This window comes from Tiliqua scincoides, chromosome 4 (genome assembly GCF_035046505.1).
Source record: "Tiliqua scincoides isolate rTilSci1 chromosome 4, rTilSci1.hap2, whole genome shotgun sequence".
In the NCBI taxonomy this organism is placed as follows: domain Eukaryota; kingdom Metazoa; phylum Chordata; class Lepidosauria; order Squamata; family Scincidae; genus Tiliqua; species Tiliqua scincoides.
Genome location: NC_089824.1, coordinates 169,038,697 through 169,056,727, shown reverse-complemented (window position 1 = coordinate 169,056,727; position 18,031 = coordinate 169,038,697). Strand labels below are relative to the sequence as shown.

At 44.3% G+C, this 18,031-nt stretch overlaps 1 protein-coding gene and 1 pseudogene across 4 annotated transcripts in view; both read left to right on the top strand.

The window, feature by feature from the left end:
* TEAD3 (TEA domain transcription factor 3) overlaps window positions 1-18,031 on the top strand; it is a 102,501-nt gene that overhangs the window by 35,932 nt on the left and 48,538 nt on the right. The gene's annotated exons all lie outside the window — the stretch shown is intronic.
* LOC136650279 (5S ribosomal RNA) lies at window positions 15,855-15,973 on the top strand (annotated as a pseudogene).

The following is an 18,031-nucleotide window of genomic DNA, read 5'->3' as shown; positions in this document are numbered from 1 at the left end:
AAAAGACTATCTTCTGCCTGTTGTATCTCAAGTGGCAAGAGAACACAGAGAAGAGCCTTGATACTGATCTAAGTAGTCAGGTGGGTACATATGTACTGTCCAAGATCCTGGTTCCAGACTTTTTAGGACCTTAAAGTTAAAAACCACACTTAAAATTCATCTTGGAAATAAATTGGTAACTGGTCGAAGGTGGTAAATACCGGAGTTAGAAGATCTGTCCACAAACCCTGGTGCCTGCATTCTGGACCAATTGAAGTGTCTGAGTGCAGTGGTTTATTTTATTTTCCCAATTAAAAAATACTGGCAATTCATAGGGTTTCTCATAACCTATCAACATTTGGTGCAAGAACAGCTAAGTTCTACACTGTGCAATGGGCTTGAGATTTGGAGACCTTATATCGAGAGTTATTATATTGTTTATAAGAGAATTTATCTTACCTTTGTGGCAGTTCTTAGTGTGGCTAATGTCAGGAGTTTTTATCAGAATAATCTTCTAAAAAATATGACAATATCTATATTGGAGATAGTGCTTACTGCTGGAAAAAAGATACAGGTTTCCCCCCCCCCCGTATCTGTGGGATTCCATTCCATCCCCCCCTGCAGATACAGAAGAACTTTATATAAACCACTGCACAGCGTGCTCCCTTCTCCCATTACCTTCATTATTCTTTTATTTTCTTGCTTATCACAGGAACATGACATGCAAGCTGGGAGCCTGCACACCAGAGAGAGGAGGCTAACAGAACATAATGGGAAGTAGGACAGTTCCTGCTTCCTGTTAACTTTCTGGCTGTGTTCCTCTAGCGCAGGGGTGCTCAATAGGTGGATCGCGATCTACCAGTAGATCGCGAGGCAAAATGAGTAGATCGCGGAGTGCTGACCCCCCCCTTCAGGTGCCTCTGGGAGGAAACGCCGAGAGTAAGGCCCATTGTACTCAATGGGGCTTACTCCCAGGTAAGTGTGGCTAGGATTGCAGCCTCACAGCCTAATCCTAGGCATGTCTACACAGGAGTAAGTCCTGTTATACTCAGTGGGGCTCAAGGTACACCAACATACATTGTACACGTAAATGTTATATGTTATGATGGCGCGAACATTGTAAAAAAAACTCTGGTAGATCTCCGGGCCTTGCTGGGTTTCAAAGTAGCTCTCGAGCCAAAAAAGTGTGAGCACCCCTGCTCTAGCGTGCAGGCTATTTTCTTGCTGTGTTAAATAAGCAAATAACAGTAAAGAAAAACAAAGGTAATGGGTGCTGGGGGAAGGTGGAGAACTAAGATAAATGAAACTGCAGATACCGGATAAAGACACTGTACTGGTTTTAGTGTCACGTGTTAAGAAAGTTGTTTACATCCTGGAGAAGTGATGCAAAGAGAAGAGGACAGTTTTTTGGTAGAAGCAAAAGTGGGAAAACAAATGAATTGGTAGGCTATATGGATTTAAAGGCTGATCATAAAGAAGATGCAGCAGCATTGTTCACCTTTTCACTGTTAGGATGAGAAAAGGGGTGGCATAGGTTAAACAATATTGTTGGAGGAGAGCAGTATTAGTAATGAGAAAAGAGCCATTTGTCTAAGGAAATCTGTTGAGGAATCTTCTGGGAAGAGGCTGTCCCTGGAACATTTTGGATCTGGTGAGTCTGTTATCTCGGGGATCTTTGAAGCACATTCCAACTCTAACTACCTGACTCCAGCAGAATGTGCTGCTCTGGTTTTTGCTGACTGAAGCACTCAAGAACTTTTGATGGTCTGTAGCATATTTATTAGAATATGATTACCCCATACTTTTCTCTCCCATCAGAGAATGTCTTTCCATGAGGTCTGTACAGAAGGAGAAGAACAGTGTAATGTCATAACCAGTTCATAGGTGATCTGGCCGATACCGCAAACGAGTCATTGCAGAAGTAGACAGGGTTTATGGAGGCAGTTTTGGTGATAGGTTTGAAGTAAGTTTTGGAAAGTGAATCTGGAGATACATCTCTCTGCGTAGGAAGAGCTCGTACATTAGATATAACTGGAGTTGATCGGTCCAAATCATTGACATGCAGTGAGGTCCAAAGCTGCTGAGGCGTTGTGCACAGAGCTCGGTGACCTGGATGTATGGTGGTAGCATGATGATGTCATCACGTCACCACCAAACTTTTGGGTCACTGAGCTTCTGTATTATTTTTACACAGCGCATGTGCAATTGCAGTGGAAGCTGAGCTTTCGCTGCTGTAGTTTTAGGAAAAACCAGAGCTGTGGCAGACAGGAGCTCAGCCTCCCCACTGATCACGCAACAGCTCAGAAATTGTGTGGAGCACTTGCACAATGTGATTCCCTATGATTGCGCAATCAGTCTCCTTTGTAAGCACCATTTTCACCAGTTCTTGAAGCCTTGCTGGTGAAGCAATTTTTGCATTGCCAAAGGATGCTACTGTATGGGGTCTTCCCCAACTACCTTATGCATCAAAGGATCAACTAACTTTCCAACAGGGCAACTTGTTCCATTTACTGACTTCCACTTCTGATAGAGGTTCTTGAGCAGCTGCATGCTCTACTGTGTTGATTATGGACATAGTTAAGCTACCAAACCTCACTTGCCCATGGTTTTTCAGAGTAAAAGTGTGGCTTCCTGCTTCTTTTGTCCTCGTTTCTGTCAATGGCATGTCTTTCTCTAGGATCAAGTTCTATGACATTGGCCTACTGCAGGAATGGGCAAGCATTTTGACAGGAGGGCCGCATTATCTCTTTGACACTGTGCAGGGGACCAGGGAAAAAATAATTTACATTTCAAATTTGAATAAATTTACATAAATTTAAATAAATGAATATATTAGAGGCAGAACATATAAATAATTACTGAGCTTATACACATGAGAACTATAATACAAGCATGTATTGCATTACACCACATAAGAACTATGAACTGTTTGCCACCCACCTCTTGCACAGTGAAAACATACAGACCAAGCCACAAACACATGGAGGCATAAGTTATTCTGAGGCAGGGGGGTTTTTTAAAATGATACCCAGGGAAAAGCAGAAAACATATATAAAAGGCCTTGCTCTAACTCAGCCTGCAGCTCGCATCTGGTGGTCGCGGGCCAGTGTGGGCTCCAACAGTCTCTGACAGGCAAGAAGCTCATTGGAGACTGGGGGCTCCCTGTGGAGTAGTTTGGGAAACCCCAAGGGCTGCAAATGGTCCCCGGGCCATGGTTTGCCCACCGCTGGCCTACTGGAAAGGCTGCTCTTGTTCTTTTTGCTCTAAAGAAAGAAGTGCCTGTAGATCTATGAACCTGCCTGAGCAGGGCTCCCTCTGCTAGTTCTGCAGGTGCTTTTTCAGCCATTTCCTCTTCACCTTCTATGCCCCCCCTTCCCACACTTCCTCCATGTATGTGGAAGGATAAAGCACATTAGTACACAGACAAAACAAGTATTCAGGAGCTGGGAACAAGGGCAGGTGAGCAAAGAGGAGGCATGCTCTTCTGGATGCAGCAGCATCATGGAGAATGCCCCCGGCAAATGCTCTCCTTCCCCAAATTAGAAGCACATGCACGAAGGCCTCTGCGTGCCTGCAAATTGTTTCCTCCTGTTGAAGTCCGCAGCCTGCTTCCAAGACTCTGCTAAAATGCAGGGTGTAGAAGAGAACTGCTTTCTGAACAGTCATACACCATGGGTTCTCCAGGAGGAGAAAATATGGGAAAATTTTAATGCAAATATACATGGCCTACCTACAAATGTTTTGTGTTGTACATAGCACCACATAGACACCCCCCCCCAAAAAAAAACTTTGGATAATGGGGAGTGGTTATTCTGTATGCGAAATATCGCTGTTGATTGCGGCGCAATCCCATTCAAAGGGAAAGCAAGGCACACGGCTCCATATAGTGATTCCAACTTTTCCCTGGATGTGCATTTGTTCATACTGAAGCTTCTATCTGCGTGATGAGTGGAAGATTGGAATCTGATATAGTTCTGTGAGTAGAACCTTAGAATGGGGAACTGCTGAGTTTGAGGGAGCTGCGTTCAAATGCTACTTCATAGATCCATTGGGAGCCTTGATCACACTATCATTTGTCTCAATTGGCCATACGGAAATGGGAATAATAATGGCATGCCTCACAGTGGTGTTGTGCTGCTGAATAAAATACTTGCAAAACATGCCATGTGTGGAAAAAGCAGAAGTGCTATGAAATGTACTTCCTGCTTTTAGGATTAGTGGGACAAATCCTAGAGTAGGTGTAGATGCCTGCTTCTCAGAACTTTGCATTGACTGCCAAGTTTTCCAGATTATCTCCCATGTTGCTCTTTGTCTGCTACATTTGACTGAGTTGGGGAGCATGGGGGGAACCCTCAATAGCATTTTTTCAAAAGCTCCTATGGGCAAGAGTGCTTTATTTCAACACGGCATTGACAAATGGCCTGCCTGACTTGCCTGCCCATCTCGTCTTTCCTCATGCTATTTTTGAACTTTTGCCATGGTGGTCTTTGCTTGTATAGTAATACCACTGCCCAGCTGTTTGTTTGAGTGCTACATGGATAGGGTTAGTGTGGCTGCTGGTATTCTGCACAATACTTTGAGCCAACCTGCAGTTTCTGTGGCTGATGAAGCAATAGACAGCTGGCTGTTCCAGATGTGGAAGTGTTCTCTTGAGTTCTTGTGGAGCTGTGAGATTTTCCAGTTCTAACCGTCCTTGAAAAGTAGAAGCATTTTAAGCCCCTGTCGCTAACCTTTGACTGTGAATGACTTGGCTCAACTTTGAGCTTCAGACCAGGTTAACTGTAGCACGTTCATTGATATCTCTTGAGGGAAAAGGAATTCCAGCTAAGATTGTGTCCTGCTCTCCTTTTGACACCACTCCAGGTTGGGCCACCTCTTGATGCTAGGAAACCTTTAGATATCTTCTCTGGGTGACAGTGAACGCTGCCAGAGCTGTAGGCTGCTGCAGTTGTGTTAGAAAGATGGACTTGGCAATAAATTCTATCAGTTCCCATGTGCTATAAATACTGTACGTATGGCTCTACACATTCCCTGAGAATGGTACTGTGCTTTTGGGTGGAGCTGGAGATATTATTATGGTCTGTGCTGCTTCTGGGAATGGAATGGGTGATCAGGAATCTGAACACACTGCTTTGTCCATTTTCTCTTACCCTCTGGACTTCAGAAAAGAAGGCTGACACTATCCAGCAAAGGCAAGCCCATGTTTTCTCTGGTGGTCAATGATAGTGACCTTCTTAAGCCATTCAGAGGATACGCATGTGGTGTTGTCAGGTTAAGCTCTCAGTTTAATAGTCTTAAAAGCCACTGCTTTTGTTTAATTTCAGACTTTTGATTGGCAGTTCATTTAGCTTCTCCAGTGTGACAGCTTCAAAAGCTGCAGCTTCTCTTCCAGGACTTGGGCAGCGCAATCCCAACTTGCTCTGGAATAGGCAGACCAGGGGAAAGCTGCAGCAGCCCCAATGGGTCTACTCAGATCAGCGCCACCTCAGGAGGTGGCACAGAATGGAGCAGCCTGTAGCTGCTCTGCACTACCTGGGGAATGGGACTAGGATCCTACTGCCGGGTACTGACCCTGCTCTCCATCTACCCCCAGGAACATCCCCCACCCACCCTCCCCCTGCCCCGAAACACCTCCCAGCCCTCCTCCCAGCCATCCCCATGCCCCCCAGACCCCTGTGTTGGTTGAGGTCAGCCAATTCATATTCACCCACTGCTGCCGTCACAGAGCCTGGATCTGTCCTCTGTGGGCCAGCACACCTCTGTGCGCTGGCACAGCTCACTCACAAGGAGGTGCAAATGTGCTTTATGACATGTTTGCAACCCTCCCAGGCTGGTGCAAGGGCGCCGGCCCAGGGCACAGTTAGGATTGCGCTCTAATTGCTTTTTTATTTAAGACATTTTCACCCTGTCTTTCCACTACAGTAACTTCAAGGTGGCTTACAAAAATCCTAAAAACAATATAATGATGTATAATGGAAAAGCAAGCCAAACAGTACTTGAATAATTATCAGGCTGAATTATGTGGGGTTATGGAGAGAGTATTGATGGTAATGGGATTTCTGTCTAAAATTCAACTGAAAGGCCACTTCACCTGATACTGGATCTCAATTTTTCCTCCAAGCTGAAACCTCCTCGGGTTGGATACAGGGGATGTATTGGGAAACAGAACATTACAAGGTGATAGGCATGTTTGAAAATTTCCCGAAGGGTTCTCATGTTAGCTGGTCATCCTGCAAATCCTCAGAAGCTAAACTACTGGAATAAGGGTTGAAAAGGGAAAGGTTAGTGTAATTTGAACCTGTGGTGCTGGGGAGATAAGTTATTCACCACCAGTAGTCTCCCTACAGTTTGAGCTTTTGTTTGGAAAGCTGATAGAAAATATGTATGTACAGTACACAAGTCTCTCCATCACTTCCAGACTGCCCTTCTGGAATTGTACCAGAGCTGGAACTATGAGGAAACCTATAGTGCTCCCCTACTGTTGGAGTGCTGAGGAGGTAGGCTGAAAATGCTCAGGACCATTCACTTGTCACTACAGTAAACTGAAGCTCTGCAAACAAGGACTTGCAGTCTTTTTTTCCCCCACTCTCAACCCCTCCCTTTCTCTTTTTGGTCTGGAGGAGGAAATTGTGTTCTGAGGGAGGTCACACCCAAGCTGTAAGCTGAAACTTTTTGGTTTTGCAGGTGAGAGGTACAGTTTGCTGTTTTAGCTCCAAGGCAGCAGCCTCCTGTTGAGGCTTGTCTGTGAACTTTTATCCTTTTTTCCAATAGTCTTTGAGAGAAGGGAGGGGAGACCAGTTCCTATGTGGGGCTCCCAAGAATTGAACCAGCTATTTGTCTGATGAGCTTACTGTAAAGGCACTAAAGAAGAATAGAGTAAAATCACTGCTACCCATTTCTTGACTGTGACCATCCAACTCCAGAAAGTTCTTGGACATTCTTGCATTGATTGCTGATTTGCTTTTATCTTCTTTCTTCAGCAGATGCAAGTCTAGAAGAAAACCCAAACCATAGCAACTTTGTTGTCAGTTGTTTATGAGACTAGACCTTAAGAAGGAGGCTACTGTGTTGATTCTTTTGCATTTCCCTGGTACTTTCGACCATAAGAAGTTGTCTTCTGCTGAGTCAGACTAGTCATTGATAGGCAACTGACAGTGGTTCTACTGGTCAAACAGGAATTTTTTTGTCTGCCCCATTGGAAGATGCCAGGAGTTGAAGCTGAGACCTTCTGCACGCAGGGCAAATGCTCTTCGACTCGGCTACATCTCTCCCAGGAACCTGTGGAGTATGACCATATTGTCCTAATTGAAAGTATGCCCTTCAGTAATTCTTTTGCAGACAAGATTATGTATCAGATCTTGGTCATATTGCAACAGATTATAAGATTATAAGCACGATCTCTCCAGGTTGAAGTTGTGAGGTCAGCACTTTAACACATACACTCCCAGCTATGCATAGGAATTGCATTCTGCAACTTCTTTAGCAGATAATATATACTTATTGATGTACATGCCCGATACGTGCATTGTCCTCCTGTGCCCTTCTTGGAAAGCATGCCCCTTCATTTACCATAACAGATTAGATGAAGTTATGGTAAGGAAGGGCAAAGTATCAAGAGCAGTTTCCTAGCTGTGACATGCACCTGCTTCAGACGTAACTTTACAGGTTAATTAATCGGCAAAACTTAAGGCAATAGGGATCATAGCCTATTGAGGAGTCCAACCTGACAACCAGGGTATGTCCAATCTGAGTTTTGCTGGCCTTTTCTCCGACTTGCACACATTTCAAACTCTTACCATGTGGCATACCTGGGGAGAGGCAAGGGGGATAAATGCCTTGGAGCCAGGCTTGGGAGGGCGCCATGCCACCATCCACTCTCCCCACAGTGCCCCCACCCCACAGCACTCAGTCAGCTGCTGATAGTTTTGGCACGCTGATCTGAGGGTCACTCCTGAGGCATTCCACCCCCCAGAGGCATTGTGAGGGTTAAAAATCATCATATTTGGCTAAAAACTGGAAGTGACAATATTCAACCCTTAGGAGGCATTCTTAGGGCTGGGAAAGCCATGCACAACTTCCCCAATCCTCGGAATGTGTTGTAGGGGCCGAAAATCGACTGAAAACTGGAAATGATGATTTTCAGCCCCTAGAAGGCATTTTGAGCACCGGAGGGAGGCAGTGAGTGCAGGGGTTGGCACATCTAGGTGACGGGTGGCACTCCTAGAGATGTGGCCCCAGGCACCAAAGTGACTAGGAACACCACTGCTCTTACTTGTCTTCTGTGCTCCAAAAGCATAGAAGTTAATGAACGAATTGAATAATTAATCTTCCAAAATTCATGAAGAAAGGATATTGTAACAAGGATGAAGAGTATGCTGTGACCAAAGTTGAACTGAAATTTTACCAAGTCATTTAAAATCTAAACATATACAGAATATTGTAGAATTGGGTGCTATCTCCTGTCTGCAGAACATCTTGCTGTTTAGATTCTGGTCTCTATATAAGGTACAATAAATGGAACTACCTAATATGTAGCAAAGGGGTTTCCTTTGACGCACCTTGTAGCTGTGTACATATTCTCTGAATTGTAGATCGATCTCGGTACCTTGTCTCCTGTGTCTTTTTCTTGGTCACTCTGCCTTTGTTGTGCTGGCAACAAATTCTTGGGTCCCATTCTTGGTGACCCCCTTTTCAGTTTGTTGTTTTGGGGCCTCCTTTTCCAGTATGCCAAAGACATAGACATCTTCATAGGCATCTTCAGCATCTTGCTCTTAGCAAAATCTTGTTCCCTTGAACTCATGACACCTATGCTATGGCTGGTTATTGCTAGATTTCAGCTTTTGTACAGTATTTTGTAAGCATGACATAAATAAAATAACATTGTGATTCTGGAGAGTTTTGGGGAGGAGTGGAGGAAGGGAATGGTGACTGAGAATTTCCAAGCAGTGACAATAATGTAGATTGTTTTGGAATTTGATTTTGTTATATTTCTATCCTACGCTTCCTCCAAGGAATTCAGGGATGTGTACATGGTCCAGTTCCCCCTCCCCTTTGTATTCTCATAATAGCATGTGAGAGATAGTGAATGGCCCAGGGTCACCCAGTGGGCAAGCAGAAATTTGAACCCATATCTCCTCAGCCCTAATTTAACCCGTACATCAAACTGGTTTTTAAATTATGTGCAGGACGTTCTGGATGAATGTATTGATATTGCTTTGGTGTCAGGCTGGTGATACCGGGAGTAATCTTAGTCTTGACGTTGCTTCTTGCATTTTTTCTGAAGATTTATTTACTGAAGGCCTTTTTCATATTGTACTGTTGCTTAGAGACATTAATTTTCCCTTCAAAATGGTCCTTTTGAAGTGGCTGAAGTCATGGTATCGGCTTATGCACAATACACTTCGGTTTGTGATTTAGATTCCACTCACTGGTCTCTAAGCACTTTCTCATCAAAAAATTGCTGGCTTCTCTCAGCTGAATGGTTACAGCTGAGAGTAACCCCATAGGACTGTGAGAAATGTGACATTGAGTCATGGCCTATGACAAATGCGCCATGTAAAACACTTGCACTTTTCTCTGTCTTTTGTATGGACTATTGAAAAAGAGATTTTGGCCTTTGTGTTGCATTTTTTCCTTCTAGACCTGTTCTACGCTGCAGCATATCGCAAAACATCTGCTCTGTTCCACAGGACCAGCCTCTTGTGTCCTGGAGAAATGGCAAGTGAAGGATTGTTAGCCTCCCTTTAACAGCCATTCATTACTACAAACTGTGACAGTAATTGTTACTGTTCCTGAGTTGGGGACTATGGTGGTCGCTGCTCCTTATATTACAAGGTGTCCAATCTTCTGGTTGTGCTTTCCCTAAAATACGAGGTTCTCAGTTTAGGAGTGTTTCTGCTAGATGCCCAGATAGTAGCAGTGGTGGGCAGGACTACCTCTTATCACTTTGTCATGTACACACAGAACCCTTTCCTGTAGAAATCAGATCTGGCCTCTTTCATTCACGCTGTAGTAACCTTTGGGCTAAGCTACGGTAATACGGTCTACATGGGACTGCTCTTGGACATGGTCCAAAACTTTAGATGGTTCAGAATATGACTGTTAGCATTTCAGCAGGAGCTGCTTGATCAGATCACAATACACTGATTCTCTGCCAGCCTCACTGGTTGTAAGTCTGCTTCTGGGTTCAATTCAAGGTACTGGTTTAAAACCCATCAATGGCTTGGGTTGTGAATATTTAGAATTACTGACACCCCATTTGAGCCTGTCCAAGAACTTTGTTCCACATTGAAGACTCTCCTTCAGATCACTTCACTGTTGCAGATGGGTAATGAGTAGGCACCAGAAGAAGACCTTTTTTTGGCTGTGGGGCCCAGAATCTGAAATGGCCTGCTGAGAGAAGTATGGACAATTCCATACTGGCCTCTGGCCCTCTTACTGCCTGCTTTGAGACCAGCAGGAAAGATTATCTTGTTTTAATTATCTTTTTCAGGCTTGTAGTTTTAATCAGGACTTCATCTAATATCCTGTTTTACTCTGTTGCTGTGTTCCTGGGGGCTGGGGATAAGAATAGGCCCTCAGTTTGGCTGTACTTGTCGTAAGAGGTGACTAAACAGCCACCGGGTAGATGGGACTCATCAGCCTGGGAAGGCAGCTCATCTGAGAGAAGGAAAACTCAGATCCCAAACCTCCACTGCCTTATGGCTACATCCAGTTATGGAAAAGGCTTCAGGAGTCAACCTCGAGGCAAAATCTGGAGCCGGAGTCCCTGAGGCAGTTCATGACTGAACACAGTCACGTTCTGGCAACTCCTGCGACGCCGCTGGAACCAACCGTATTGGCCTCTGCCTTTCCATTGGACCATTTCAGCGACGTGGAGAGGGGGGACTTGCTGCATGGGTAACAGCCTATCCTCCATACCTACTTTACCCAGGCTTCGCGTACTGGAGAAGACACTGTTCCAGAGCCACCATTCAGAGCGCGATACCATAGTCTTCCGAGACTAAAGGATGCCAACATGTATGTATGTGTTCCATTTAGTTTATTGGTTTGCAGGTACTTGTGTTTGTATAGTATGGTCACTTTTAACTTTTTGTTGCAAGCTGTCTTGCATACTCAAGACAGAAAGGCAGGGTAGATACTGACTGATTTAATATTTCTTATGTCCTCTCACTGCTTAACCTCCTTGCACCTAATGTTTTAAGAAATGTTTTGAGTTATGCAGATTTGCAGTGTCATATGTGACTTGTAGGGCTTAAAGAAAAGTTGGGGCTCTGTCTTGAAACATGAAGAAATGGACGAGAACATCTCTCAGTTCTTTCATCATTGAGCTGTCACTGCCCTATCTGGAATGTAACATTAAGGGACACTGCTTCTCAGGTCAGGTGACTTGTGATCAAATTAAGGCGACAAAAAGGCATTTGGGAAGTAAAACATTTTGAGACTCACAGGAAGTGTTTGGAGAGCAAGAGATAGAAGACCAACAAGGAAGTTGAATGTGATCAGTGAACTAACATAAGTATTGATGACTGGTTGCATGAAAAATTACTATTCTAAATTCCTCTGATAAATGCCAAAAATGTCATCATTTTTTCTATTTTTGAAAAAGAGAAATTCCAAGCTCTGGACAACCTTGAATAGTGCAGCAATATTTTCTTTGATTTCTTCACTCTCCCACCCCCCCAATCAAGAAAACTGCTGATAAGCATAATCAGGATGAGAATCAGGATTTTGATACATGCCTGCCTCTGCTCTAATTCAGAGAGCCATTGCTCAAGCTATATGGATTTGTTGTCCATATTTTCCAGAAGGACAACTTTCTCTCCTTTTGCCATTCATGAAGCCCAGTGGCGAACCTTCCCTTGAGGCACCCTGGGGCAAAGCTCCATGAAGCCGCCCACTCCACTCACCTGGATCACCACGGAGCCTCGCACAGCTTCAGGGCTGACAGGAGAAGCCATCTGAGGCTTCCCTGCAGTCTGAAACTGCTTCCGGAAATCCAAAAGCACCGTTTCTGACCGCATCAGGAGCCTCATTAGGGCTTCCCGCATGGTCTTGGAAGGGCGCAAACTTCACACCCGGGGCTTTTGCCCCATTCTCCCTATGGGAGGTCTGCTGCTGATGAAGCCCGCATAAGAAGCTCAGAACATCAAGTCTAAAAGACAGAAGCATAAGGGAATATCCTAGTTCTCAAACTTTTTAGCATCAGGACCCACTTTTTAAGTCTGTTGGGACCCACCAGAAGTGATATCATTAACCTGGAAGTGATGTCATGATCAGAAGTAACATCATCAAGCAGGAATATTTTTACCACGCCCCATATGACAAAGTCAAATTCCCCAAACATCCCAAAGGCTGTAATCCTATCCACACTTATCAGGGAATAGGCCCCATTGACTATACATATAAATAGTAGCCCGTTAAAAGTACATATCTGTAACATTTCCCCAAATGCAATCATATACCATGGAAGCATGAAGTCTAATATATTAAAAATAAAATGCACATTGAAATGAATGAGGCACATCTGAAATTAGCTAATGACCCACCTAATGGGTCCCAACCCCCAGTTTGAGAAATGCTGCCCTAGAGCAGCCATTTTCAACCACTGTGCCATGGCACACTGGTGTGCCGCGAATGGTCCCAAGGTGTGCCGCGGGCATTTGGTGGAGGTCAATTGTCAAAAACCGATGGTGTGCCTTGACAATTTTAGTACCTTGTCAGTGTGCCATGAGATGAAAAAGGTTGAAAATCACTGCCCTAGAGTGTGTGTTTTATTTTTTTAAAAAAGGATTTTGCCAGTGGTTACATTATGTGTGCTGTATTGATATGACTCCTGTGCCCTTGAAGGTTTATGGTGCTCAGTTAACTTATACAGGCAAGCTCCCCAGCTTGCAGAGAGAGGCAAAATAACAATCACGACCCACTTCTGGTTTCGCGATCACAAACTGGAAGTGGGACGCGATCGTTAGTTTTACATTCTCTGTATGTTGGGGAGCCCTGCGTATGCTGGTGCGGGGCTCCCCACACCCCCAGGATGCTGCAGCAAGCTGTGGTAAGTTCAGCCAAGCCCTTGCATTCCTGCAAAGTGATCAGTTTGAAAACCACTGATCTAAACAATGTTAATGGGTATACAGGGGGCAGATCTGCAGATAATTGAATCCGTGGATATGGGGGGATGCCTCCCCCACTCCACCCCTTAAGGGGTCAGAGGACAGGGCTCTCTGACTGGGGCGTTGCAATGCCACAGTTTGAAAACCACTGATCTAAACAATGTTAATGGGTACACAGGGTGCAGATCTGCAGATAATTGAATCCGTGGATATGGGGGGATGCCTCCCCCTCTCCACCCCTTAAGGGGTCAGAGGACAGGGCTCTCTGGCTGGGGCGTTGCAATGCCCCAGTTTGAAAACCACTGATCTAAACAATGTTAATGGGTACACAGGGGCCAGATCTGCGGATAATTGAATCTGTGGATATGGGGGGATGCCTGTTTATGTTACTATAGAGCTTAGTGTTGTGTTTTCAATGGTTTACTTCTGTTGCTGTTTTTATAGTTTCTTTTATTTATACACTGCAGAAAATAGAAGTAACTAAGAAGATTTATGGGGAAATCACTTAATTACTTAACAGCACACATTTAAAAAGCCACTGTGTTTGACTGGGTGCAAAGAGGTGGCTAGAACCCTACTGATCCCTGCAGTTTCCTGGATTTTATCACCTTTGGGAAAAGTCCATCTTGGGTGGGCAGAGCTGTATTTAGAGTTCCTTAATAGTGGAAATATAGTGGGTAGACCGGAATATTCTTACAGCTTCATGATATTGCAGTTTGTTCACTTTAAGCACAGCTCACCCTTTTATCTGATCTCTCTATGAAGACTTGAAAGAATGAGATGCTAATACATAGTAATTGTGTTTGTAATCCCTGGACACTCTGGAGGGCTTGCATGGAGCAAGAGCAAGCAGTCAGGACAGATTAGGTAACAGGAACATGCAAAAAAGTGTGTGATCTCTTGTGAAATTCCTAAAAGAGTGGATGTGAGATTTGAGTGAAAGTAAGAAACCTCTTGGTACTTTCCAGGGGATAGTACTTAAGGAAGGAATGGTCTGTGTCCATCAGCTGGGTCTCCCCCCCCCCATCTTTTGTTAAAATGTGAGCCCTTTGAGAACACAGCATCACAGCATCATTTGAGAACACAGCATCATTTATGTAAATCACTGTGAACATCTTGTTTTTGTTGAAGAGTAGCATATAAATATTCTTAATGTTAATTGTATGTGATGGCTTCATTTAGCAGAAACGAAAACTGATTGGAATGGTGAATTAAAAGTCTCGCCCATGGGCACAGTATATCCTATTTATTAGAATATGTATGGGACATGGGTAGAGAAAGTAATTGTCTTTCTACTCTGAATTGATCGAAATAGGCAGAATGGTTCATTTGAAAAAGTCCTTCCCGATAAAGTTCCTTTTGTTGTTTTTGTTGCCAGATCTGTACGATTTGGGTGGAGTCTTGGATTAATCTCTAATAGACTTTATTATGACAAATTCCTGACTTGCCTGCTTGCTAGCACCCTCCCTCCAGGAAATAGAAAATTTTGGTCTTAGCAATGACCAGGCTTTACAGTAGTAATTGTAGCTTGCAGTTTTGCTATCTGTTATAATCTTCTGTATGTAGATAAAGAGGAATTGCTCTCAATTCTAAATTCCTTGTGACTGTTATTTACCTGCCACTTAATTGTGAGAGGAGGGGGGTCTTTGCATGCAAAAGACTCCCTTCCATCTCTAGCTTCACCAATGAGAAGGATCTCAAGGGGCAGGACTAAGAAAGAGACCTTGGAAAGCCATGTCTGGTTAGAGTTGGCTCTACTGAGCTGAGCAGTTTCATATGCCATTTATCATGTCCTTGTTCCATCCTTGTCTATTCCTCCTGCATCCTCTGAGCTTGAGGGGTTTTTTTAACTTGTTGGGAAGGTGGGTAGTGCTTGTTGTTGTGCAAGGATAACTTGGTGATGATTACCCTGTCTTCTTTTGAGTTTAACCATCAAAGCTCCTGTTCCCGATTGGAATAGCTTTCAGGCTGGATGATTAGGCCCCAAGACTTCATAGATAACATTTGGTGTTAAGAAGTCCTTCCCTGATGGATTTTTTGGTGGCTGCTATATTTAGTGTAGTATGTGTTTCTATATGTGTCTGTGGAAGAATTCAGAAGCAAACTATATTAATAACCATTATTTAGAAGGTGTTCCACAGAATGCTACTCCAACTCTTTTCTGTCAACCTTATCAACCACCTTTCTCAGCTAACTACCCACAGGCCTCATTTAAGTATTTTATTTAAGTGTTTTATTAAATACTTATTATTTTAAGTATTTTAAAAGCTTAGATTCCACAGGGCAGAGCTTCTGAGAGAGCCCTTCCCTCCCTTACTTCAGGCAAGGATTTCCAGGATTACCTCTCCAGTGTTCTGTTCCTGTTGATGCCTCTCGGTTGGGCCAGTTAGGACAATACCTTTCAAACTACATGAAAAGGATCATGTGTGAGCACATCTCCCCTCCACATGCACACAGCACATATGCACCAATATGTTCCCAGATGGTTACATGGGGAGGTGAATGCTTTAATCTTGTGGGACGTGACTATGCTTGGGAATAGTTCCTGTAACTGTGTGGGTGCAGAACAACACACAGGTGGGAGGGGAGCCATGCACAGCCGCACTCCTTCTTATGCAATTAGCTTGTGGTGTCCAAACAGGCCCCTTATAATATTTAATACAGAGATGCCATCCTTCTTGCACACATTGAACAAGAAAAGGACAGTTGGCTGTATTAGTCAAATAAACTGCTTGTTTAAAGTCAAGTGAGAAGTTTAATGAAATATGTGCCATTGTTACCCTGCACATGCCTGATCTTGTCTGATCTTGGAAGCTAAGCAGGGTCAGGCCTGGTTAGTACTTGGATGGGAGACCACCTGGGAATACCCGGTGCTGTAGGCTTATACCATAGTCTTTCGAGACTGAAGGTTGCCAACCACCAAATGTTACAACTGGGTCTTTAAATCTCAGTTTTGAACTGTTAACAGTATTTGCAGTTGATCATTAAGTGTGTAAAATGTGTTAAGCAATACTTGAAGCGTAATAAGTCATGAATTTGTATTGACTGTCTATCTAGACCAGGGGTGCTCAATAGGTGGATCGCGATCTATCGGTAGATTGCGAGGCAAAATGAGTAGATCGCGGAGTCCTGTCTCTCCAAACTGTTAATATGTCAGTTTCGTCTAGTGACTAGACGAAACTGACATATTTAGCTGACACTAAACTGAAACTGACACTTTAGCTGTTCTTCAGGCATGCAGCAACAAAACTGACGAAACTGACTACACTCCAGCAGGGGCTCCATACATTAAAGGGGGTGTCTGTCAGACGCTTCCTTCCCCCCTGGTAGATCTCCGGGCCTTGCTGGGTTTCAAAGTAGCTCTTGAGCCAAAAAAGTGTGAGCACCCCTGATCTAGACCGGTGGTTTTCAGACTTTTTAGAGGCCCTAGAGGCTGCTGCCTGATTTATTAATGCCAAGGGGTGTGGTTATAATGGTGAATGGGCAGCAGTGCCCCCCCCCTAAGTAGCTTGTTTAACCCTTGATGCACATAGCCTAATCTGCCCTGTCAGTTTCACCAACCACTGGGTCATGACGCACTTGTGGGTCCCAGATCCACAGTTTGGGAACCACTGATCTAGAAAAAAATTTAAAAGGAAGACTGGATTTTTCAAAAGAAAGATTTTATTGTCTTAAGGGTGTGCATGTGTGTTGGAGTGTTGATTTTATAATTGCCTCAAGTGACAGGAGAGGTGGGAGATGTATTTAAATAGTAAGTAGAACAGATGAGGTTGCCTAAGGTCTCAGTGTATCCCAGTTAAGTTCAATGGCTGCAACCAAGAAGGTGTCTGTTGTGAGGGGCAATATTTCCCCTTTCCAGGAATCACCAGGGTCTGACGAGGAGTTCATCCCCAACCCAACTGTGCTTTCTAGTTCCTCTTCTCTTTTTACCATGTGGCTGCTGTGGGAATAAATAAAACCCTGCATTTGGAAATAGTTCCAGTGCAGTCAAAACCTGCCCTTCTCTTTCCATGTGTGGCCTGATTTGACTGCTGCTAAGAGGAAAGTCTCAGTTGTTCTAGCAGAGAGCAAGGTGTCTCTGCCTGCTGAATATTATCCCCCTTCGCAGGCCCTGACAATATTCAGACCATCTTTCCACCCTACTCTGCGTAATGGCTGGCATTTTGCTCGTTAACATATAAACATACATCCCTGGCATCCTTTGGCTGTGCTGAGCTTCTGGTGTGGTGTGCCCTTGTTTCTTATAGGGAGCATGTGAAAACCAGAAGCCCATTGTAATAAGGATCTTGTGGGGAGGAGGAAGACAATTGGGTCTTTGTGTGTTGCGCCATTGTCTACTATGGGTGAAAGGAAAGGTAATGTGCTTGATAATCTTGCTGAGTTAAGGACAAATCTATCTTCCTACACAGGCAGCCCCACTGCTGGGGCCGGGGATGGATCTTGCTCCCATCTCAATAGTGATTTGGAGGAGCACTGAAGTGTGGAGCTGGGCATCATTTCCAACAACTGGCTGTAGGTTGATTGATCCACGCAGTCCAACCAGGGCAGGGCACTAACATGTTCTCTGGAAACACCTTTTCAACTAATAGCAGTCCTCGGCAGGACCCATAAAAATTTAATGGGTGGAGAGTTGGGGCAATTGAACTTGTGGTAGTGGTAACTTCCGAGGCCAGTTTCCTCCCCACCTACCACAGTTCTCTCTGTGAGAAATCTCTCTCCTTCACTTAAATTAAAAGATCTGGGGTGGGGCAGAAAGCTGAGCACTGTTTTTCTCTGTAAGGGTATGGCATCTCTGCCTTTAGGAGAGAACATAAGAACAGCCCCACTGGATCAGGCCATAGGCCCATCTAGTCCAGCTTCCTGTATCTCACAGCGGCCCACCAAATGCCCCAAGGAGCACACCAGATAACAAGAGACCTCATCCTGGTGCCCTCCCTTGC